This window comes from Neodiprion fabricii, chromosome 4 (genome assembly GCF_021155785.1).
Source record: "Neodiprion fabricii isolate iyNeoFabr1 chromosome 4, iyNeoFabr1.1, whole genome shotgun sequence".
In the NCBI taxonomy this organism is placed as follows: domain Eukaryota; kingdom Metazoa; phylum Arthropoda; class Insecta; order Hymenoptera; family Diprionidae; genus Neodiprion; species Neodiprion fabricii.
The window spans coordinates 1927976-1954950 of record NC_060242.1 but is presented as its reverse complement, the minus strand read 5'-3'; the positions used below and the strand labels follow the sequence as shown (position 1 = coordinate 1954950).

General features: G+C 38.5%; 1 long non-coding RNA gene across 1 annotated transcript in view; it reads left to right on the top strand.

The window, feature by feature from the left end:
* Positions 1-2575: 2575 nt before the first annotated feature.
* Positions 2576-26975, top strand: part of LOC124181129 — a 93720-nt gene continuing 69320 nt past the window's right edge. The window contains exon 1 of the long non-coding RNA XR_006870385.1: positions 2576-2602. This is a non-coding gene — a long non-coding RNA (uncharacterized LOC124181129). The remainder of the gene's footprint in view (positions 2603-26975) is intronic.

Here is a 26975-nt window from a genome sequence, read left to right as displayed (position 1 = left end):
GCGAAATCTTACCGAACCAGAAATTCACATGACCGAAAATCTGGGATCATTCGGAATTACGATGTCTCGGATTAAAAAGTTTTTCTCATTTTCGCCCTTTCGGAACTGCAAGCATCGATTTTCGGATCGTTCCAAACTTTGATGTTTCGTCAAAGTTTGATTTCCCCACTTCAAGTTTAGCCACCGTAAAATTCGGAATCTGGCACTTTGGGAGCTTACCAAATTCGGAATTTCAACCCCGTCCCATGTAGAACACGATCTCCCTGCATAACCTTTTACAACGCGGTAGGATCCCTGAATTTAGTTTTCGCGACAGGGTTACTACAATATTCCGAATTCTGACATTCAATTTCCGTTGCACCGACGGACGGCTTAAATCTCTGTTTTCACCTTATCCTTCGAAGATGCGGTGGTTTTCCAAGAATTATATGACGAGATGTTTCAACGGGGTTCGGAGCCAGCCTCCCCATCCGAGACCGCCTCGACCCTCGACTCGAACCCCGTCGTCCTCCACGTGTCAAGGTCACCCCGGCCTTCCACCCTTTGGGGCGGCCCTCTCTCGCCAATGAGAATGAAATTTACGAGCTACTCGGCCTTCGCCGGTTCCCCAATCGACCCGGGTCCTTCACCCTCTCAGCTCTTCGCACACTCGAACACAAACACGCGACACGCGCTGCTGACGTCAATCTAGATTTCATCCGATTACCCGCTTCCGCGTATATCTATTTCGTTCGCTTCACTTCCGGTATACGTTTAAAGGGGTCGTCGACGCTGTTATCGATGCGGCAGAAACGTTTTCGACCATCCGACGTTATGTATTCGAGTCGAAACTTATGGGGCATAGGAAATATTGCGATAGTTTTGTGCTCGACGATGAGATGATTGTGTACAATTGTAAGAAAGAAGGCTGTGATATTGAGTACAGCTTGAAGATCCTCGCTGCGCGATGTAACGTAGTTTAAGTTGTCTGCGTCGTGTGAAACATAATTTTCCTATTACTCTTTAGCGTTCGACTTTGTTTAGCTGTGAAACAAAATAAAAATAAATAAAAACGAAGAAGTACAGCATTAATCAGTCAAATTGACCTCGTGTTAGAATAACCAAAAAAATTTAGTACCGACAACTCGAATTGCACAAGATAGTTACTTGTACTTATTACAGTATACCCGGGTCGAAATTTAGCGCCTACATTTGACCCTACCAAGGATTGTATAAACCTACCTTGGAGGATATTGAGTATAGAAATTCTACACTGACCCTCCAAGTTTTAAAAATTTAAGAATAAGGCCAACATGCAACCTCCAACTCCTAAATATTTAAGTGCCAACCCTACTTTAACACTATCGGTAGATGATTCAGCCTAACATAATTTTGATAAGTTTGAACAACAATTGAAAATTGACTATTGCAGTTCTCAGCTGTACTTATTTAACGTTCTTACGAGTGCAAAAATTATTTTAACGAGAGGAGCTTCAAGTTAATATGAATACGACATTCCGAAATGTATTAAAATATTGAATTGGAGTTAAAACTTAAACACTAAAAATAAACATAGAAGCCTAGTTAAGAATAATTCATTATTACATATATTAATATAAATGCAAAATTCCAAAATTTATTCGTATTAGTCGCACGATATATTTCGAATACATCAATTTTGTACCTTCCTTCTTCCAATGTTAAGTCACGTGTATATATATATATATATATACATATATATATATATATATATATATATATGTATTTGTCAACGCGCATTATTGAAAGCGCATGAACAAATTGCAAATAATTCTTAATATCTCATTAACGCGAACATCAACAAATCTCAATATTTATGTGTAAAAAAACAATTCCGACATTCTTAGCTTCAAAGCAGGGTTTAAAAATAGGCGGTAAATTTCGACTCGAGTAAATGACGATAAAAACAGGGAATAAGAGTAAATTGATCGTCGTTCGCGACGAAGGAAAATTATGTACGCGTGTGCGTGCCAAGGTATGTGAAGAAAAACACGTCGATCGGCGTTTAGCAAAAAGGTGCGAATTCGTCGACGGTGTTTTCGCGAACGTCGGAGGGTTCACGATGCACCGCGTTGTCCCAGGTCAGTCCGCTCTCGCCTACCAAAGCCTTGGCCTTCGTTGCTTTCGAAACTCCCGATGCACTCGATGCACTCGGTGCCAACTACGAGCCTGCGACCGATTTACCATATGCCAGACGTGTTTACGCCCCGACAAAGTCTCGATTATTATAAGCTCGTGTGCCGCACTCCGCCTTTCATCCACTTCTCCTCCTCTACTCTCTGCCGCACGTTAACGTATATTGTAAACCGGGAAATATTTACCAAGGTTCTCGCCACCTTTAACCACGGACGAATGCGGTGCGGTAGGCGACGCGACGCGTGACGCATTATATGCACATACCGATCTACAGGTACACGTACGACACATGTGTGTACGTGCCGTACGTGTAACGGCGTATTATTGCATATTGAAACGATATCCGAACGATACAGACCGAGAAGCGAGACTGCAGCAGCAGCGACGCTTTACGGAATTCTGCTGCAATCTGTCAAAATAGCATCAAAAGAGAATCAACATCGTCGCTGTATGCGTTTGCGTCTGTATATAATAATCGATGTTTATACATAATTCTCTCTCTCTAACTTACTCTCTCTGTCTTTGTTTTTGTTATTTCTTCGTCTTCTGGTTATTTTTAGTTGTACATATATGTATATGTTGCGACATTAGGATGGTCCTTGAAAAGGTCATTTTTCATTTTCCACTTTCTCAAATTCCCAATTCAGCGCCATATTATAATTTTTCTTGGGTTATTGATTATAAATTTGGACTAGGAAAATTTTGAAATTGATAACAGCGGTTTCAATATGGCGATGTGACTTTCACCTTTGGGATTTAAACATTTCGAATCCAGATTCGTAAGCAGCGACTGGAGAAACCACCCTATCCTTTTGGTAGATTTACTATTCTCTTTAAAAGGGTTGAAAATGAGGAAATCGACCCTTTGGCGGCTGGAGTTGGAGTTGAGATAAAAATCTAAAAAAATAACGGAATTATTTTTGAATTATTTGGAACCGATTTGGAGATTGAGACAGGCACGGAATTCAAAAATTACATTTTCAAAGACCACCCTAACGTATATATTTTGAGCCGGTTGAAGATATGGAAATATTGGAAAATACAAGGTTGACGATGTGGAATTTTTGGAATACGGGTCAAGCTGTTTTATAACATTTTTTAATCTTGAAAAATTGAAGTATGATAAAAGAAAAGTGCAGAAAGGTATGGAATCTTTATAGAATTCAAATTCTGTTATACTTCGATTTTATACGTGTATTATAAATTCTATAAAACAGATTTTCGCAACTTTGAAAATTCGGTACCGTCATCCACTAAAAATATTTCGATATTTCTTCGATTTTAACTCTGCAACGTATTCTGCTTCTTTTTTTTTTTCACTTTATCTCCCGGAATTTCGCAGATTCAACATCTGGTACTTTAATTCAATTTTGAAGAACCTCTGCTGTTTTTTTGTAACACTGATTTTTTTTATTTTTTTTTTTATTCCGAGGACGACCGTTTCGACCGTTTGTACTTATAATATTTTCGACCGTTGTTTCTTAACATTCATTGTAATCACATGGCATTGTTAAATAAAATCGCAACTCGAATTGCTTGGAATTGTTCGCGACATGGAAAACTATATAAATTATCTCTCGTACGTGTATGTACTTGAACCTACTATCACACGCTTCTTCAGTCAAGTCTTGTCAGACTCAAATGAGTCATTACCTTACCGTCAATGTTGCAAATTTATTTTTATACATAAATTATTTTTTTTCTATATATATATATACATGGATCGGAATACGCAGCTCGTTGCATATGTTGTTCCGTATTCAAAGAAGATATACGTACAATCTACTCGTTGCGAAGACAATTAAAAAATTGATCAAAAAAGAAAAAAACGAATGAAAAGCAAAGGAAAAAAATAAAAATGTACACATTCAATGCTGAGACAGAAAATAGGTGTACGTATAACATATTTATACCGAGCAAGATGCCGAGTGCAGTTTCAAAAATATTTTCGCAATGTGTTTTTGTTTACTTTTTTTCACTCTTTTCTCTTCTTACTTTATTTAATTCAATTCCATTTTATTTAATTTAATTTTATTTCGCTTGGTTGTATTCTTTTTCTGGATTTGAACGAAAAATTGAAGGGGATTATTGTATTTTCGTTGCATTCTCTCCGTCCTAGTCGCTGGTCTCTTTCTTGCTGCTGCTGCAGCTCCGCTGTCACGCCGATGAAAATATTTCGTCATTCTGTGCGCATGTTTTATGTATACGTTGCCGGTATGTACATTATATACATATGTGTGTCGGTATATGTATAACATACATTCGTCATCGTCGTACGAAAATATATTCGATATCGCGTTTCTGAGTCTCCGCAGTGCATTTAGAATGGATATTTTTTGCCATTGAAAATCGTGCAATTATAACATCGCACGTTGTTCTACTCGCGATATCGCGACAGTAAAAATCAGTTGCGTAAAACAATCTTCGATATTCGTTCTCTCTTTGTACCGCAGATCAAACACTTTCGGTTTTTCAACTCTTTGACGAAGAATCAAGGGGAAAAAATACGAATGAAATTTTAAGATAATTATTTAAGTGAGACTGTACGAGTCGACGCTCGTTATATCACGTCTCTGGTGTTGCACGGAACACGTTAATGACGGTCGATGCTCAACGGCCAAGTCAATATATGCATATCCCTTATCTGGTTTGTACAAAGCCGCGGTCTTCGGTCGATGATCGTCGAACACTACCTATGATAAGTAAGTAAATCGATACGGTCATGGATTATACGTACCGACCTACGTTGAACCCGAAAACCAAGCGTCATGTTTTTTTTTTCCTCTTATCGTTAGGTCGCCGATGAGGGGGTCAATCACTCCTGAAATACGGTGTACACATTTCCGTGAATCTTGTGAAGCTTGCTGAAATCTATTAAGATCCACTGAAATTCTTTGAAATTTCCTGAAATCATTAGAAATTACTCTCAATCGTTTGAGATTCTTAGAAATCTCCCGAAGTCGTCTGAAATCATTTGAAATCTTTAAAATCTTTGAGATCCGTCAAACTCTTTTGAAATCCTCGAAATCTTTCAAAATCTCTGTACTCTCGAAATCAGATGTACGTTAATTTCACCCCGCCGAAGTCAATTTCGGTTGTTTGAGTTTCCTGGTTCGGCCTGATCGTAGGTCAGACGTTGGTTCTCCGATCTTTTTTTCTTATCATCTCCGATCCCTCAACAAATTGCACCGTGACCCATCGACCACTGGACGTTGGTCAAACAACGCGCTTAGGTATACATTGCAAGAACGAGCGACGAACAATATTTTCGTCCGACTTATGTACGTACATAAGTTTAGAGCAGCGAGTACACGTATCGTGTGTATCGCAGTCAGTTGAGGAGAGAACCGGGAGAGAGGACCTTGAGCCGACAAAGAGCAAACAGCGAGGCGTTTCTTCGTTATTATCAGTCGCTCACTTCACAGCCGTCGCAATGTCAAACTCGTCCCGCGACTTTTTCTTTTCATTCGACAATATTACAATCATTTTTGTATTCCTTCTCCCTGTTTACTCCGAATTTCCGCCTAACTGTTTCAATGTGGGTACGAATGAAAAGGCCCAAGGAACACTGCTGTTCGCAATCAGACGGAATTATCGATCGGGAAATTACCATTAATATGTTTTTTTCACCTTGCTGTAGCAACACAGAAGCTCCAATTTGCTTCTCTCTCTCTCTCTCTTTCTCTTTTTCTTTCTCTTTCACTCTTCCTTTTGACGCCATTAATTTGTTCCAGCAACAACTTTGCAGGTATTTTAGAACAGGGAAAAAAAAAGAACAAACGACCTTACTCTCTTTGATCATAAAATTTGAATAAAAGAGATTTTTCTGTACAAGTCAGTTCTTCCGAAGATTCGCTGAATGGGATAAAAATTGCAAAATGACCGACCAGCTTCTCAATTTTGCAGAATTACATTGTAATACATTGCGATATTCAACAGACAGACGAGTGTTTGTAACAAGTGCCGCGAAAATGTTGCACGATTGTATTATGCATGTCAGTTTGTAACGTCATGATAATCAAATAACGTAGCAAGTGGATACATGATTTATTTCATTAAGTACGCATCTATTTTTATTTAATTTTAGAAACATCTTTTTTTATTTCGAGTTGTGCCCAAATAAATGGTACACAATACAAAATCGTACGTCTTTCTTTTCATAAATTCATTTCCAGTTCTTGTCTGCGTTAGTTTTTATTAATTTCTTTTGTCAAGATCCGCGGGCAATTTAACGCCGAACGAACGTCAAAGTTAACTACAAGGAAAAGCAATTAAGAATCTGTCAAATAGTGACGAGTGTGTACAGCTATCGCGAGACTGCTTTTACAGCCGATCGGAGATAACGCGTCGTAGTTGCCGGATAGCCGGTTTGCTGCCTAATGTATTCCTAATATACATCCTCTTCATATTAGTTGGACAAATCGGATATGCAATATAGGTTTAACGGTAAGTGCCTAATCGGGTCGATCCTTGACATATTTTTTTTTTATCTTCATATCTTTTCAAAGAAAACTTGGGTTCGTTTAGGAGTTAGTAAGATAATGCGCAACGGTGTGTAAAACGAATTTTCCTAAACGGCCGCTTTCACTATTCTCGCGATAGGCGCGTTTTGTCGACGTAACTGAAAACCAGTTATAAAAATATCACACGAGAATTTGCGACGGTGTATGAAATTGTCTTCTGGACGATGTGAAAATTACTGCTTGGAGCAGGTATACCATCTACATCCGACATTTTTAATTGCCTCGTTCGACATCCGTGTACGACATATCGAACATACATACGTACATACATACATTCATACATGTTTGCATGCATTATCACTATATACGGCTGCTGCAGCTGTGAGTGGGAAATTTCACCGAATACGTAACGGGCTGCTAGCTTAGCTTAGCTTAGCTGCCTGCCTGCCTGGCTGAATGCGGTGCACTAATTAGTCGAAAGTCGCTTTATAAAATTTCTCACCCAGAATCGCTTTGCCGCTATGTGTACCTAACCTGTGTACGATTCGTTACTGTTGGTTCGCGTTGCTGCACGGGTCGACAACCTTTCGCGGTCTAAGAAACACAGCTGTAACTTTCTTCGTGCATACACGTAGTTGTACGTATATACGTATACGTACGGTACGTATAAAGCTATGCGCGCGTATCGATGTTGTACGTACCAACACTGTCACGATCCGCGTCGTCATTTCTTCGCGCAATTGTTTGTGCGAGAGTTGCGACAATAATAATAATAATAATAACAACGATAGAAATAATTATTGTAATAAAATAGAATAATATTGTAATATAAGCGCTGTATAATAATTCATTTGCCACGCAACTTTGTTGAGAAAACGAATACCGCAAGATTTATGAATCGTCTTTGTACAGCGATATTCAATGTAAATCTTGCCGATAATTCGTAATAAAGTTTCGCAAAACTGTATTTCGGAAAAAAATAATTTACGGTTCTCCACCTTGGATCATCCCCTGAAAAGTTTGTTATGGCTAAGAGAAAGATTCTGTGAAACAGACGAGCGTTCTACGTTACGTGAAATATCGCGCAGATTTGACTTTTCACCGCTTTTTTCTCATTTTTTTTTTTTCGTCAATAATTGAAGAAACCGGTTGTTGTAGCGTTTCAATTATTATTTCTTTCCTGACATTTATGTATTCAACTCAAAGATCACGACCCATAACGCAACGATATATATTACAACCGGGAATCTTATTCTCCCAAATGAAAATTCATGTTACATAAATCAAAATAACCATTTTACGAGATTGAATTAATAATGAAAAAGTCGTCGGATACAATTCTCAAACGTCAATTCGAGACTCTTAGTATTACAAGTCTGGGTCTTCTTAGCAACGTGAATTGATACATGATTGATGTAAGTAATAGAAATAAAAAAAAGAAAAATAAAAAAATGTACAAAAGTGAAAAATCAACCGAGCGCTATCTCCCACGTAACGTAGAACGCTAAACTTTTTGCAAAACCTTTCTTATGACATGAACAACCTTTTTAGGGGATGCCATGGTGGACAATCTCCAATTACTTTCTATTGAAACACCCTGATGTAGGTACACTTTTTCTCGATTGATTCATGGCGACGTAACGATGACCTAGATATTTTGATCCCACAGTGCTACGAACGTCACGTTATAATCGGTATTGTTGGATTTAAAAATTTCAGTAACGTGAGAATTTTCAGTTTATGGAATGAAATTGCGCAATGGGAGAAATTTTCAACTGTATTATAATAATACAACGGAGGTAACACCATATATATACATGTATATATATATTATATATACACACGATCGAGTCGATCAAGCTTCGGGATACACGTTACACGTCCACTTTCATCCGGCTCGGATAAAGTGTACCGAGAGGTTCACTTTCCGTATCGATCATTCAAGTAATGGTACACCTGTGTCGTGTCTCGTATTCAGGCTCGAGAAGGTGAGAGCGATGCGCGGTATGTCGTATAATGTGTGTACTTTTATACCCAGGAGTATGCGCGCCTATTGTATGGAACTCGAGTACCTGCAGACACTGGTGGATAAGAATTTTACTACTCTTGAATATTGAAATACAGCGGTATAAATGACGTGAGACGAGGAGAGAAATGCTTTTTTCCTTTCCTTTCGGTTCTAGTATTTTTTTGCTTTTATCAAGATTGCACAACCGTGCGTTGCAAAGAATTTGATTACCTTGTCGACACTTTATAGACACCTAGCTTAAAGGAATTAGATGCGAAACGATTGTTGGAAATTTGTTGCACGGGAAACATTCCGTAATTTTTTTAACCACGTACACACCATATACATTTTTTAGATTTATATGGGGCAATTTTGTTATTGAGATGGAGAAAATGAAACGGGGAACATAGAAATTCGTTTTATCGGGATAACGTGTTGTTATTCACTTTTGTTAAGAACGTGCATGAAAAATAAGACTCTCCTGTTAGATTTAATGAAAATTTGTATCATCGTCGCAATTTTGATTAAAATTGGTGTACATATATAGTAGCAAAAGTATCGAATATTGTGAGATAAATTTTTAATAGCATTTCTGTGCTAGTGATATAACGTAAATTGAAGTCTAGACAGTTATAATAACTCGGTTGAACGTTCGGATGGAAAAATATTTTTATCGAAATATTTTGAACCTCCATATACGTCGAACGTTTTTGTATTTTTTGAAGAAATATTTGTCGCAGACTCCAGCCTGAGCTTTTTACTCGTTCGTTCTATTTATTTGTTTTTTTCCTGTTCTCGTACAGTTTTCAATTGCATTGTATAATACAGACAGTACGCGGTATTGAATTTTTCAAATTACCCCGAAATAAGATACGTTAAAAGATCCGTCAGAAATTTCAGCCAACTTTTCAGGGGTCTTAAAATTTTCCATCAGTCCGCAACATGGAAAGCTATAAAAATAAAATTCATTTCACGACAGATCTTCGGCAACTAGGTACAAAGTAAACGCAGCACGTTTGATTTTTCGACATTTTTACTCTCGTAAAATATGCGCGAAGAATGAAAGAAATTTTTATATTTTTTTGTTTTTTGAAAATTTCGGAATTTTTCCCGCAACCTTATTGTACAAAATCTTGGAAACTGTATCGAGCGGTTGAAAAGTGTGATCGGCGTAAATAACATTGTAATTTGAAACGTAATCCGGGTGTATATCGGAGGATTGGAAAATGATATCACGGTTCGGTGGAAAAAATACCATCCGCGTTACACGTACGTGCGTATATTCGCGGGCCGCGCGGTGAACGACCGAGCGAGTCTCTTTTACGGTGGCTGTAAGAAACGAGCATGATCGGTGTGCTCGAGGGTGATTCCCGGTGATCACGGGGCCCGTCCGTTATGACGTAACGCGAAAGTTCAATGCCCCGTCGAAAGTAGGTGTTTCGTACCTTCCTCCCCTCTCCGACGCACGCACAACGCCGATGATGCTGCACCGTCTCCTCATCCTCCTCCTCCTTCTCCTCGCCGTCGCAATTACTCACGATACCGTTAGATCGACGGACCGTAAACCCGAGCGGCCGGTGCGCCGGGCCCACTACTGGGCCTCATCCCCCCCCCCCCCCCCCCCCCTCCCTCCATCCCCCCAACGCCACCGCCATCGACTTGCTTACCGACTCACCGAATCAACGACCCACTTACCTATTGGCGGCGGAGAAGTTGGCGGTGGTGGTGGAGGAGGAGGAGGAGGAAGAGGAAGGGGGAATGGGGCCCGAGACGTCGACGACGACGTTGCCGAACGCATTCAGCGATCTCGGGGTCGACGAACCGCGATTTCCTCCCCTGGAACGAACCGCGTTATCGTCATACGGTACTATTTCCTCTACCTTGGCGTTGCTGTTGCTGCACGCTCGTTGGACGAATATCAACGACGACGACGACGACGACGACGACGACGATGACGTGTCAAAGCGACGCTCGGCGTCGTCGCGGCCGCGTGGGTGGGTGTTGAACCGTACGAAGACGACGAACGACCCGGTGAATAAACGTAACTGTATCTCAGACGTACGACTATAATGTGTACCACGTGATATCTGCAAGCCCGTATAATATTATATGTACATACCTAGAGATTTTGAGGCTGTTAACGCACTTGAAATTCTCGCTTTATTCGCTATGCCGCTTATTACAAATGCACGTTCGTTCTTAATTAACCTTCCTCTACGACGAGAGGGGTCGTCAACAACCGTCTACCGTACGCTGTTTAGAGGAATGAAAAAGCAGGCTTGCTCCGTTTTTGGAAATTATTCTTGATTGAACCGTATGTCGAGGTTAACGTAGTTTGTTTAATGTTGATGTTATTCGAAGAAATATCGATTAATTCGTTGTTTGGTGTCGATTTGAAACGGTTTCGAGGTTGAAATGTATAAATCGTTGTGTACAATGCATGAATTTATTGTACACACGGTTTATCAAAAATTCAGACGTTCGTATAAAATTAGGAAACAACGATCATTCGTGAAAATGTATCGTTGAGTTTTACGACGTTTGTACGATGTTTTTACTTCATAATCTTGATTAGTAACGTTTCTCCGCGTTGCTAATTTAGTTGTGAAAAATCGACGTGCTGTGAAAATTCTATGTAAAAATTTTAGTACCTTAGTAAATTGTTGTACGATCTTTCAGCAGCCAGTTTTATTTGTAGTGGAAAAATTACAGGTACGCGATAAAGAATTAAGAATTATTGTACCTTTTTTTTTTTATCTTTTTCTTCTTTTTCGTTCTCTGTCCTATTTCAAACGTGCGACACTTTTCGGACGGTTTTTCGGTCTAACCGAGCATGGAATTACGGTTAGACGAAACTTACGAAGGGATCACTGCGATAGTTTTTAATTTAAAATTGGCAATACGAGCAAAAAATATTTGCCTTGAACTTGACCTGCGTGTGCCAACGATACCGCAAATAATATTCCGCGTATGTTACAAGACACGGATAAAATTATTATCCTATCCGGTATTTTCCCACATTCGCGATGATTCCCATACGTCAATATAGAATTCCACGCGCGATTTCGTAATGCGGAAATTTCGCGAATCACGCGCGTACGTTGCACTCAACGTGATTGAATTCAACGAAACGTGTCGTAAGTGTTCTTCTTTACATTTTCTCTCCTCCGCTCTTTTCGAGATCCGTTTTTCGGTCCCGTGTACCGTTCGTTCGATTTATCATGTATGCGTATTACACGTTCTGCGAAAATCGTGTATTCAGTGGTGTTTTTTTTTCTTTTTTTTTTTCTTCCTCATCGTTGCCCGCCTCTTTTTTTCCTTCAAGAGTATTTAAAATCCCACAGGTATACGCGAAAGAAATTTCTACTCTTCGTTCGAAAATCACTCGATTCATTGAATTTAGAAATAGAATCACCGTTTTATCCCGGAGTTAAGCCTTTCGCGCTCAATGATACACACTCGGTGTGTGTGTGTGTTTATTAGGTACATCTTGTGACTAATTTGCGTCACACTCAGACTTTGCTGACGCGTCCGTACACAGGTATATATATATATGCATATACGTACAGAAGAATCGAAATGTGGGATAAAGGTCGACGACCGCTGTCGTGTAAAACGAGTGACCCGATTTATTCGGCGAATAACGCACAACCTATAACAACAACGAAGTTAACCATACTGTATGTATACGTGTGTATATATATACATGTATGTATACACACGAGTTTATAACGTCGAGTGAACGAGCATACATAGGCGTTATTTGTTTAATGTACGAAAGAGGAATAAAAAAAAATAAAAGATTAAAAAAATTAAAAAAAACTAAGCCGCACGGCTGATAAGAAACAAAGACGCTCAATATTTTGCACGCGAGTATGTAAAATATTATAATAAAACGATCGTAGAGGTATGATAATGACGATAAAACCAATAACAATAGGTGGTGGTTATAATAATGACGATGATAATCGACAAACAACAATCATGGATCAATAATCAGTGAGAACGAGAAGAGTATGCAAAAATTATGTTTATTGGCGATGATAAAATGAGGGGAAAAAAGAAGTTCTTTATAAAACGATAAACGTATCAGTTCCATGTACCTATGTATGCGTAATATGTGCGTACACGGACTTGCGACTAGAGTCCCGGTCTACCGGGGTAACGAACGCGAGTGTTGTCGGGTTGACCCTGAAGGTTCAAGAGCGTCGCGGGTTAACGTCCTCGCGTAGCATCGCCTCGAGTTCTCGTGCAAGTATGTATGTACGTATGTTTATATAAAGATGTATATGCATGTATGAAAGAGGCGATTTCGCGCGAGAGACTATATTTTCATTTTATACATTTGACGTGTACGATATTGTTATTAATTTAAACAAAATCGCGAGAGCAACTCACCCGGGAGCGAAATATATATATATATATATATATTTACACCCTCCTCTAGAACTACGCTGATCAACTGATATTAATATCTGTAACTGCAACGATTTCAATCACTCGGAATTACCTCGATTGGCGGTATTTTGGTTTCGACCCGTATTTTTTCCATCTCATTGGTTGTTGTACTGTTTTTCCTTTAATCGTGTACACCTAAGTCGATGTTTTTCCCGTTGAAAAACATGGGCTGATGTTTTCTTTTTTTTTTTTTTTTTCTTTGGTTTTTTTGAGTTATATTAGCGCCGTAAAAATTTGCGAACAACGAAAATCTCGATACTATTATACGTACATGTTTTACACAAGTTTTTTGGTATGTGTTTTTCTTTCTAATTTTCTTCTTTTTTCTCATACATACGTATCGGCTGGGATTGGGTGCGATAATAATTGAAACAAATCGTATGCGAAAGGCGCAACTTATCACGTCGTACACTCAAATGGGAAGATGGAAATTTATTTGTGCTATAACAATACAAGTCAATGACAATAAAACAAGAAAACATGCGCGAAAGTGGTCAAAAATATTCGTATAAATATGTAATTATTGTTATTTTACATAACGCATTGCACATGTGCAATGTAATATACATGTATGTTGTACATATGGTAACGTGGGAAGTAAATTAAGATATTATACGTGGTATAACAACTAGTGTAAATATTACAGTAATCAGTGTAGTAATATAGAAGGCGCACAATGGTGTAGGGTTTTTTTTTCGTTTTATTTTTCTGTTTCTTGCTTTATTTCTTTTTTTTCATCTTCCTTATTCTCTGTTCAAAAATCACGCGACAATAATGATGGAGCAATTCACGCGATTCGAGAAGAGGGTTTTTTTTTTTTTTTTTAATCAGGGTCGCGAAGCTGCCTGACCGGGTTTTCTCCCGAGGTATAAAAATGGGAAACGGTGCGTCGCGATTCAAGCGAAAGGCTTCCTCTTGACCCTTCGGAAAGTGCGAGCCTCGGTGTCGTTGACCCTCCGAGGCTTTCCTTCCGCCTGCAATGCGGACGATACGAACCACGTGGGAAGCCGAAAGGGATGCGGAGGAAGTGAATTAGTAGTTGAAAAATGAAGAAAAACAAGGAAAACCAAACGAAATGAAAAAAAATAAAAAACAACAACTGGGTGAAACGTGACGTTAATTTCGAAACGCGCCCGTATTCGTAGAGTGAGAGAGAGAGAGAGAGAAAAAGAAAGTAAGCGCAAAGAATAAAGCGAGAAAGGAAAATGAAGGCGAAAGAATAATTGTCGAATGCATAAAATTAATTGAACATTTTCTTCAATTTTTGTTCATTGATTAATTTCTAGTGTATTCATCGAGATCCGATCTTGAAAATCACGTGTCTTGTGTTAAATTTGCTCAGCTTTTCGACAGAAGAATATTGAAAAAAATTTCCAAATTTGAGCAACGGCAAAAAAAAAAAACTAGCTTTTTACATTTTAAGCTCAATTTTTAAGTGCTTTTCACAAGCATAAACGAAAAAACATCGTCGTCTTTGGAAAGCTGAGGTTCTTTTTAAAAAAGAAAAAAATATTTTTGGAAAAAAAATTTATAGCAGCAAAGAAACGGAAAAAAAAAAAAGAACAAAACTATGTAATAAAATGAATGTGAAAAAATTGGAGATGATGTTTTCCGACGAGATCTTTCAGGTCGAAAAATCGCGAGATAATCTGAGGGGCTTTGGCCGATCTGACGTCTAGAATTTTTATACTTTCTCGTATATATGGGCTATACATTTTTTGCACTGTTGCGCACCATTAACAACGGATATAATATGTTATATTATTATTATTGTCGTTATATTATACAGGGATTTTGATAGGTTGATTTTTAATCTTTCAAGTTGAAAGATCTCAGTCGGCTGTTATCGTTTCTTCACACACTCTGTAATAAAGACATCGTCCCCGTTTCTTCGGCTAACCAGCCAGCCAACCGTATTTTTGACGACAAGATTAACTCGCGTGCGAGATACGAAAGTGGAAATTGATCGGTCGGTCGTTTGGTTCAATGACCGTCGTTGTGTCTCCGATGCCCGTTACAATCTTATCAATAAACCCGGATTTTTAACAACAGCTTAACGCCTCTGTGTTTCGTACACGTGTCTCGGTGTTTGTTATGCACGATAATATTGTAATTCCGAAGTGGGAAATTTGCTGTAATATAGTTCGACGGGGTTTTTTTTTTTTTTTTTTTTTTTTTCAACGAAACGTGTACGTGCAGTAATTGTACTACCGAGGATATTGTTGAGGAAAATGTTGTGAAAACGCGACAGTTAATGTAGATACTGCCGTAATATTAACATCACGATTCTTCTTCCCATTCGAATATTAATAAATACGCGTGTGTAAAAAGAACCCGATACGCAGTTAGTTTCACGATGATTTATCCAATGCCGGTGATCAGTTTGAACTTCTCGATTCGCAAAAGAGGAATTCCTCGAATATATAATACTCGTCATCCGATCTTATCTTATTCGTTAAAACGAATGACTCAAATTATTAGGCAACCATTTTCTTTGTAGCACACGGCTGGCCTAGATTATATTTCATGATCCATATGTACGTGTAATTGTCTATGTATGATATATAACACTGACTATGTATAAATAACCGAGCCTCGACTGTCCGAGTTCCGAAAATAGTGATAAAGAGTTCGGAACAATTTTCATTTATTAATTACGTTTTTCCGCAGCTATGTTATTATGCGGCAGATTACAGGATCGTCAAATAATCATTTATGACTTGCTATTTCGAAGTGAAAAAAATTTCACAAATAACATATCGGTAATTAACGCCAGCGAACGAATCGTTTCCAATAAATTATTCACCATTTTTCGTACAGACAAATCTAATATTCGATTACATTGTATACATACAATGTATCATATCTATACACAATACTTTCCTCATCTCTTAGATCGTTGGTTCGTATCGAGCAAAAAAAAAAAAATAAATAAATAAAAATAAAAAACAGAAGGAAAGAAAAAATAACGAGTAAAAGACGAAAAACATCAATTAGCATATCTTTTGTATGAAACACATATCAGTAATGGTTATATTATTCCCGATATGCAGTCTGGGAAAAAAAAAACTTGACAAGGTCAAATTGTCAGTCTCGTTGCCAAATTCGTTGTATATTGACGATAAAGTAAGCGACACGTACACGTATCTTATAATCTTAGCTATCCCGCAATGCGAATCGGCGCAAATTTTTCTTTCGCCTAAAAATTCAGACAGACAGCGTCCCCCTGCTCATAGATCTGTACGGTTATATATACCTATACATACATAAAGTATGCTTGCACGATGCCGAGAGTGTCGTCATAGGTTATATTTGTTACCTCGCTTGTTTCTCTGACGTCGGTATTATTATGTACGAAATTATCCGTATGTGTATACGATACACAACGTACGTGCGAAATTATTGGCTAGTTTGCCGTGTTTGTTGAAATCGCAAAGTGTGCAACGTAACGTACGTATATTTATACGCCCGCACACACACGCGAAACGCATGATCTATTACAGACAGATAAATAGATAGATAGATAGATAGATAGATTGATTGATAGATATAGGTGTGAAACTGTTTTACCGATGACGCGGAGCAAGAGATGCAAAGCTCTGCTGCCGTTGGCGAGCTTAATTGTTATCAATGTATACCGCGTGTATATGTATTTATGTACGTACGTGTGTGTGTGTGTGTGTATGTATTTATAATACATAAGCGCGGACTCGCGGCAGTGTCAAGACCGCAAGGCCACGGCTAGGCGAAAGACGAGCGGCGACCAAACGGTGGCATAACAGCCTCACAGACTTAAAGAACCAACGCGCCTCGCTTCTTCGTTGGCATAAGAGAGCTTTGCCGCGAGTTTCCTCTGCGCCAAAAATATCACAACCATCGCATCGCGACCTTCGGGAACTACGCCTGCTGCCTGATTTTCGACGTTTATTGCACGGGCGCGTAGGAGAGAAAGAGAGAGAGAGAGAGAGAGAGCCGTCTGTCAGCGAGACGCGAGAAAAATTTGCCGGAATAACAGTCGACGGGATGGAGGTGTTTTTTTTTTTTTTTATGTTCATTTTTGAAAGAAATTTCTTTTAATTCTACATGTGCCAAAATCGATCCTAAACGAACACCCGTTATCTTATTCCCGATATCTGTCTACAATTTTTCATACATCTTATGTTAATAAACGTAGATACAAATTTTTTATTTTTACGAATCATTATAAGCGATTTATTATGTCGATAATAAATTTTGTATACGCGTTAGAGGCAAACGATGATCCAATTTTAGAAAACTTCAAGTTTTACCGTCGATAATTACATGGAAAAGTAATCCTCATGGGCCGAAAAATCGAAAGCTCATTGCCAGATTTTGAAGTATATTATACCTGTAAAATATCATAATTTTTACTAGAAAATATCAAAGAACAGTATTATTCTAAGTATAATCATTAACGATTGAATATTTTTATTCTCTAATAAGTGAATTTGTGTACTTGATTTTTTCTTTCTTACATTTTTTCATCCTTGGTCCGTGAAGTCAAACGATCGTCAATCCGGCTAAAATTGGACCTTGATTTATACGGACCTCAATTTTTCCACCCGGGTGTCGACCCGTATTCAAAAGCGCATCACGGATGACCGGATAACCCGGGATCTTTAAACCAATCGGGCATATACTTATCTCGGCAAGGCGAAGCATGATGCGTGTTGAGAATTTTCCAAAGCTCGGAACTCGGGGAACCAGCTTAAGGGGGCAAATAACTTAAGGCACGCGTCACGCGGCTTCTCCGAGATGGCTATTTGCATTACGGACCGCTTGCGACTCTCGTCCGATCCGAATCGAATGCAAAAGAGTACGATGACCCTACGTCGGGTGCACTTTATATATTTCTATGGATACAGAGACGCGTTCTATCTGTTTCCGCGTTACGGCTTCTCAGCTTATAATTATAATATTGTTCGTTAAACGGTTTTCTCCGTGTCCTTTAACCACGGCTGGCCAGGGATCGTTAAGGATATCAATAGATAACGATCGATTTGTTGAATGACATTCGGACAAATTTCAAAGATATCACATCGGAGAGGAAAACGAGCTCGAAAATATTGGAAGTCGATGAAATACATCAGATCTCAATCATTTGGAATATTCCGTTATTCGTAAAACAATATTTGCTTGAATTTCTGTCCCATTGATATAATGTGAAAATTTTGTTTCATTCGTGTTTACTATATTATCGCCGCGATTAACCCTTTGAGCCACGTATTATTGCCACATAATGAGTTGAATTCCATAACAAGATAGGATTAGGTACATGATTTTTGTGGTCGCTGATAACCAATCTGTAATCAGATTTCAAAAACTAAAAATGCCAAAAGTTTAAAATTTATCTATCGATGTCGCATCCGGCATCTTGAATTTTTAATATCCGTTTTCAGATTCGTAATTAGCGAAATCAAAAACTTACAAGTTAAACGAATTATTCCTTCAATTCGTTTCCAACAATAATAATTATTTACATTGTATCGCAATAATTGCCTTCGAGTATTGAAAACCTATTAGTGTACCACCATAAATCGCAAAAAAAAAAAACCGCAAAGAAACATGTTTTCAAAGTTCTTTGACTATCCAAAAAATTGATATAAAATTGCTGGATCGATACGGATCACGACATTTAAACCCGGCGATTTGAACTCTTCGCAATTACTCCGCTGATACAAAAGGTGGGCCTCCGTTTTCTTTCACGCACGCATTTCCACCATTTCTTGCATGCACATTACGCACGTGCGTTCGTACGCATCGCACACTGACCACCGTAACTTCTGTCTCGTTGCCGTCTGCAACGCCTCGAATACCCAACTCTCGTATAATTAACGAGCTTCCTTGCTAACGAGTAAAAAAGTAGCCGATGTCAGGCGTACCGTATACATCGTATAAGCGTGGAAAATATTTTGTGCAAATGTTGGCAAATTTTTTTTTCCCCACACTTGTAACAGGTACGTGTTTCTCTTCGTTTAACGGTTTATCATCCCGAAACGATTTTCAACATCGCCTAAAAACGCTGCAACGCTTCTTGTTCTCGTTATTGTTATCTCTTTCGGAAATGACAATTTTCTATCACAATTTTTGTTATATTTTGTCGTTGCAATTTACGCGTTCGTTACTAATGTAAAATCTCAATCAAGTTTCAGTCGTTGAAAGTAACTGATGAAATTCAGTTTTTTGCTCCGGTCTTCGTACCATTTTTTGAAAATCTTTATCTCGTTTATCAAGCGAAGGTTACAAGTTTGTCAAAACTTTTCTATCCTTTTTTTTTTTTTCAATATTTGCCGATCAATCTCAACAACAATTGCACGCGCAAGTATACGTATAGAATTGAAAAAGAAAAAAAAAAAAAAAAAAATTCAATCGAAGAAGATAAACGTCAAACATCGGCGAATAGTGTAGTATTTTGTTGCTAATTTTGAAAAAATTGGGATACCTGAGTCGAATGTTTTCTTCTTCGGTTACGACTGGATAAAAAAAAGTCACGACAATTGTTCGACCTAATTCACTTCGGAATACTTGTGAATAAGGTGTTTATATATATATATATATGTGTGTGTGTGTGTGTGTGTGTGTGTGTGCGTACACATAGGTATGTAAAGTTCGTGTTCCACTTTTGATCGGCGAGGCGTAAAGCGAGTCGAGCTGTTACTGCTGCGCTGTTTAAATTACATTTTAGGTAGAAAGAGGAGGTCAACGATCCCCGGAGTTCCATCTGGCGTTTAACTAATCGGCGAGCATCGTTATAAGGCTGGGAAACAAATTATCTCCTCTTCTTATTCTTTACGTGTGCGCCTCGTCTATCTAACCAACATCCGAAGTATCTAATTTTCCCATCTCCGTAATTTCGGAACTTTGAACCTCGGGTTTCGGCCGATTCGAAACTTTGAATTCCGTGTACTTTAAGTTTCGAAATAAAAAAAACAAAGAAAAAAAAATTGGGAATTACGGCGCTTTCGCAACTTTTCGAATTCGGAATTTCGTTCCTCCTTCACCTATTTTCTCCATTACATACGTTAAGTAGAGTAGTTCGGAGCAGGACATCGGTCGTTATGCATCCGCAAGGTACATCGCAGTTTGTCTGTGTGTTTGTGCGTGTGTGAGTATTGAATAAAAGGCTGCTGCGCGGGTGACCGTTACGGATCTGTGCCGGTCATTGACTTCTGGTTTGTCAATATTCTCTCTCTCGAAATAGTCTCTCTCTCCACTCGCGAAGATAGAATTCGTCTCTCAGTCTCTTCGCGCCGAGAGATGCTGACACGCCGCGTTGCGCATCCCGCCGTAGGAATTATGCGGAGGTTATATTTTACTCTACCACAACTCAACCTGCGCTGTGTTCGGGGGCCGGAAATACCGACAAAATTTTCATCTTACGCTTACAATAAATATAATATTATTTATATCGTTGTTACAATGCGAACGCTGGTAATATTCTATCCATCTCTCGCGCACTGTTTTCCTTTATCTACTTGCTAGCCGGCTTCTAGCGTTGAACCAGCTTTGTAGAAAGGGATTTTCCCGCTAACCGAATAAACGAATAAATAAATAATATTTATCGGGGTATCGTGAATTTCGTAACCGAAATTTGTATGAATTTTTGCGATTTTTAGTTTAATTTATTATCGCCTTTTCTCTTAATCGTTAAAACTATGAAATTTCGAGAAAAAATTGTTTCGTCTTTTAACCGTTGCTGATCCATTATTTCGTTGAATAATCAATTTCCACACGGCTGCGATTACGTATAACGCTGTTGATCTTATTGGCGGGAATCGTTTTCTTTTGCAACGGCGACGAATTAATGAGTGAGGTTATATATATATACACAGCGAATGATAATTGTACCAGAGTAGGTTGGTTCGTACAACGTACGCCTGCGTATGTGTAATACACACACCTATATATAACGTATTCCTACCTATGTCATGTGATATAATTCACTGCAGTGAATACGCAACGATTGGATCGAGAGTGTCATCGACCTCGCGTATATTCAAAACACCTTCTAAGAGTTTAACACGATGATATATATATATAAGGTATAGGATATATGCGTAGGAATAGGAAAGAGAAAAACAAATAATCGTGATATGAAATGTTATCAAATATTAGACGTATATAATATTATATCTTCAATTGTTCGCACGCAATTAGAACGCGAAAATATTTTATCCTATAATTCGATGAGAAAATTAATCTAGAATCGCACGAATCAGGTACGTGCACGCAATTGCGTAAAAATCCGAGGTGTAATTTCGTCTGATTTTTCTATAAAATTTCGTTGACTCGATTCTTTTTATCTTCTTTTTTTATTTTTTTTTCTTGTTTTTTTTACAAGATTCTTGTTACGCCGGTGATTTGTCAAGAGTTGAACAACCTCTCGTTGCGACTCGATGTGGTCAGGTACATGTTATATATATATACACCTGGGTCCAAATCATCGCCGCAATCTTCGTCATTCCACATTCCCTCTCTTCCGGTAAAAAACACTTCCCACCGTTACCCCCGTTACTCGACGCGAGAGTTATTACACATTTACGCACGCACGCGTGTGCGCAAGTTAGCCGTTCACCGTCGAACTCGTTCATGGCCGTCACGACGCCGTCTCTCCCGGTTTGCTCTGTTACGCATACCTCTACAGTGTGGAATCTTTTCCTCCTGCGAAGAACGAAGAGTACGTTTGTCACAGGCGTACACGCGTACCTTCGCGAGAGGCGGCAAGACATCTTTACGCGGATACCTAGCAACGATCCAAACTTGGGCAAACGCTTTAAAACCGTAAGCCGAAGGCACGGAGCACGCTGCTGCTTTAATGCCACAATACATGCACGCCTTGCGTCAGAGTCGGCGGTCAACGACCGGCTCTCGCAACTGCCGTAGTATTTACTGTATTACCGTCGGTGGAGGATGACTGACAATGAAACCAAGTCAACTCCCGTGTAACCTATTTAACAACGTCGTCGTCATCTCAGGTATTACCTACCTATATCCGTTCGATGATAAATTCAAGTATAAAATATAATACGTCTACGTCTGCGACACTTATATATTACGTGCATAATTGTCTTTCTATTTTCTTATTTTTTTTTTTTTGCATTGCGAATCGAATTTTCCCATGATTTGGGAAAAATTGGTACAAAGGAAGGGACGGAAAACTTCTGGCAAATTATTTTCATTTTCTGTTTTTTTTTTTTTTTTTATTTTATTTTGCTAATAATCGAATATCCGAAACGGTCCGAAATCCGAAATGGAAAAAAATATACAAGTCAAAATGAAAGACGTTTCGTTTTCCCCCGCGGGCGACGAATGATAATAAAGGGCGGGAAACTCCGGGAACAGGGAATTGAACTATTTTAATCAAATTTCGGTACCTGGATAAAATATATATATATATATATATATATATACATATTATTACAATTATCATTACATCTAAATAATAAGTACAATATGAATGTGCGCGAACAATGTAAACCAGCGCTGACAAATAAATGGGTCACGCGGTTGGCGGAAATTGTGGAAGTACACAAAAATACACACGCGAACATGCTTATATACCAGAATCGTAGTTCTCCTCGCAGTTAAGTTGTCGAGGGAAAGATTTGGGGGGGAGGGATTTTCGTTACCGAAAAAAGCCGTTATGCGTTCGTTCATATATGTATATACATTTTCGTACGTTTGTGTTTGTGTGCGCAGATGCGTAGGTACCTTATACGCGTTAAAAAAAAAAAAAAAAAAAAAATTATACGCCGGTTAGAAAAAAAAAAAAAAAAAAAAAAACAAAAAAGTAAGAATCACGAGTAGAGCCAACTCGTGAATACCTGAACGCAATCCTCTCTCTCTCTCTCTCTCTCTCTCTTTTTACCTCACACACGTACAAAGGTGGGTGCGTACGTATAGAATGCAGGCCGCGGAGCTTGCGATAGTAGTCGAAAGGCTTTCTCAGGTCGTCGAACCCGCTCTTTACAATTCTCGGCTACTGGTTCACCAATTGTTTACAAGCGTCTGTCTGTGTGCGTGACTTTTAGAATGTGTTTAAACCGGGGTTTCCCAATTCTCGATTCGTCTAACTATTATATGACCAATGCGCGCGCGCGTGCCTTTGCGCTTATAGATGCGTGCTCGTCTTGTAAAACCGAGAATTTTGTCGCACACGTCACAACAAACTCGATGATCGCGAGACGATTCATCCGTTCGCGGTATGGAAATAAATCTCACGATTCAATGACCCCGTTATTTAGCCCCGATGATCGATTCCAGGCGCCGTCAGCGATCTCCTCGATCTGTATCCTGTCTCTTTCTCTCTCTCTCTCTCTCTTCACTTTTTAGGATTATTCGGATTTTTACAGTTGTTGTTGTTGTTCCTATCATTATCATTTGTATTATTAATATTGTTGTTTTACTCGAGCTGGTCTTCCGAACTTCGTTTTCTCATCCAATCCCCTTCGCATCGCTGAATTCTACTGTTCGCAGATTAGCGATACATATAATTAAACGATGATGTGTAAATACACCGATGAAAATGATTGTGAATTTACTACACATTTTTCGTAAAAAGAAAAAGAGTCGACAATTTACGCAGTGTACGTAAATTACAATGTAAATGTCGTAAATTTGCGATGAAGAATTAAAAAAGAAAAATAAAAAAAAAAAATAATAATCCGTATTTACTAAATTGTTTAATAAATTTATTGTATTTGCAAATCGAATAAAACTTCCAATACAGTGTAGGAAGTTTCGTGCAAAAGTTTTTAACGCTGTTACAGGTATGTTCTAATTCATTTCTCATCGCCGTCGTCGTAATCGGACTTTCTCTTTTTTCTCTTTTACTCACGTTTCTATCGTCATTCTGCAATCTCTCTAATCGGCATTACGTTTTACTGTCGTTACTTAATTTTTATTTCATCTTCTTCTTCTTCTTCTTCTTCTTCTTCTTCTTCTTCTTCTTCTTCTTCTTCTTCTACTGCACACTTACAGGCTACGATTTTCGGGATCCCCATGCGTGGTAACGGTACTCGGCATGGTCTCTCTATTGGTCGTATTTCGTGCGTTTGACGACGATATTTTCAACAACGTTTGACCGAGAAACAGGAAGAAGAAGAAGAAGAAGAAAAAATAGATTGAAGATTGATCGGAAGACACAAAAGCCTGACGCGTAGCTTTGCATTATGTACATTTTTCTTTCTTTCAGATTTATCTGTCTCAAGAATTGCTTTGGTACTTAATTTATATACACATTGATTTGCACAAGCGTGTACAATATACACGACGGTAGATATTAAATTTAAATTTCGCGGTGAGAAAAATAATTTGCAAATTTCCCCATTCGATTTTACCGTTAATCGCTCCGCGTCGACCTTATTCAAAAAATAGTCTTGTATCTACGCATTACGAATATGTAAAACAAAATTCGACCCGGCATCGGAGACGAACAAAAAAAGAAAAAAAAGAAAAGAAAAGAAGAAACAACATCGCGCTAATCCTAAATGTAAACGAGACATTTTTCGTCACGTTTGTACAAAAAATTTTACCACGAAAACGATCATCGACTTCGTTATATGCTGGTTCAACAGTCTGTGGATATTATACCTCTGTCTTTTGTAACGGTGATAAAAATTTATTTTTATCGAATTATCAATGAAGATTTAATCAAAAAATTCTAGCTACGAGATTTAGATTATGATAGTACGCGTGAGTGGCATACAGCAAAGAAAAGAGACAAGAAAAAAAAAACTAACAAAAATTCCGATCTTCCGCGATGAAGGAGTTAATTATTTGAAAACTGAGAACGTCACAAAGAAGAACCGGACTTTTAATATTAGGTCTCCAGTTGACGTTTGAGAATTTTATCCGACGACTTTTTCATTAATTAATTCAGTCTCACGAAATAGTTATAATTCGATATGAACTTTTTATTTAGGATAACAAGGTTCCCGGTTGTGATACATCGTTGCGTTACGGACCGTGATCTCTGGGTCGAATGTACAAATGTCAGGAGACAAATAACAATTGACATCGCTGCGACAACGTGTTTTTCTTCACAAATTTAAAAAAATTTGAAACAAAAAGTGAAGAATAAAATACGCGCGATCCTCCACGTAACGTAGAATAACGCTCGTCTCTTCATCAGAATCTTTCTTTCAACCTGATCAAACATTTTTCGAAAATGACACGTTGAAAAATCGTAAATATTTTTTATCCGAAACAGCCTATCGTACGCGTATTACGTGCAAGAAATAAATGGCGGTCGAGGCGTCGTCTCTATCGCATACACGCTGTGTCACAAGTCTTATCATCAAGAATCTTTAACGAGCAGCAGGTTCGTCAGGGTGTCGTGTTTACGGTAGCCGGTGACATATTCATTATATATATGTATATATATATATATGTACGTATACGCATACACGCATACGTAGGTGACCAGCGTCGGGGTAAAACCGTTGTGTAAATTCTCGGCGAATGAATGAACTTACCGACACAATCACATCACATGCGGAGGTGGTGTCTGATTTCCTGTTGCCCTGCTGGCTGACACCGCTCGACACGAACGAAACCAACGAATGACACCGTGCGACGTGCTCGAATCTGAATGGGAGATGGAGATGGAGAGATAGAGATGGATCGAGAGAGAGAGAGAGAGAGAGAGAGAGAGAGAGAGCCGGTACGCCACGCGACACTGACACTCCTCGGTTATCACGGTATAATCATCATCATCACCATCATCATCATCATCATCATCATCATTACACCGAGTTGCACGCCGAGCGTGCGTTGAGCTCATGCCCTAATCGCCGGCTCTTGGCTCTCTGTGTACTTCATCGATCGCCCTCCGGAACCCGCTACACACACGGTGCATTGAACCTCGAGGGTGAGAGAGAGAGAGAGAGAGAGAGAGTGTCTGCTTTTTTTTTTTTTTATATCGCCTACACCGAGTATTTTTACAATCATATTTTATCCACTCTTTTGATTTTGTTTATTCACGCGCATGTATGTAAAGCATTGCGACAGAAATATCAGAGACGATTAATTATTAGTTTTTCGGCAAGGAATAATCGATCGGAGACGAAGATGAGGAAAAGACGCTGTGTCTTCGACGCTCGGAGGAATAATAAATTATTTTTGTTCTTATAGGAAGTTTGTCGTCGAATAAAATTGCGTGCTCGTATTGAGACGAAATCTTCTTATTTCTTCGATATGTTATTCGTGAATAATTTTTTCGTCGTAAACAATTCGTTGACGACAAACGCAAAGGCAATCGTTGCGCTTGGAATACCTTGTAAAATCATGGGGAAAATTTTGCGAAAGAAGCAACGAACGCGTATTAATTGTTACATTAGCCAAACAATCGCGTCATCTACCTATAATAAATGTGTATTTAAGGTGTTCACGTACGACGTGACTACATAACGTGTGTATCGTGTATTATATATATATATATATATACAATAATAATAATAATAATAATAATAATGGCGAGCGAAAATTCTTGGAAAACGATTCCTTATCTCTTCCTACATTGCGTCTTTTATGTTATTATCGTATATTGTGTGGCCTCGTGGGCACATCCGCAGAATCGTTTCGCAAATATAATTGGTTATTAGTCCGATAAATGAAGCACGATACGCGTGCGAGTTTTCTTTTCTGGTTATGTTTTTGCTTTTTTTTTTTTTTTTCCACCGTTCTTCCAGCTGTATATTATTTATTAGGTTGATTAATGCATAGGCAGGATTAACAATCGATAATAACGATGTAACGTAACGATCGTACGCAATGATTATTCATTCAATCGCGATAATTGATAATGTAGAAAGTTGGATGGATTGATCATTCGTTTGAGATCGAAATAATTGTCGCACGGTACCATCATT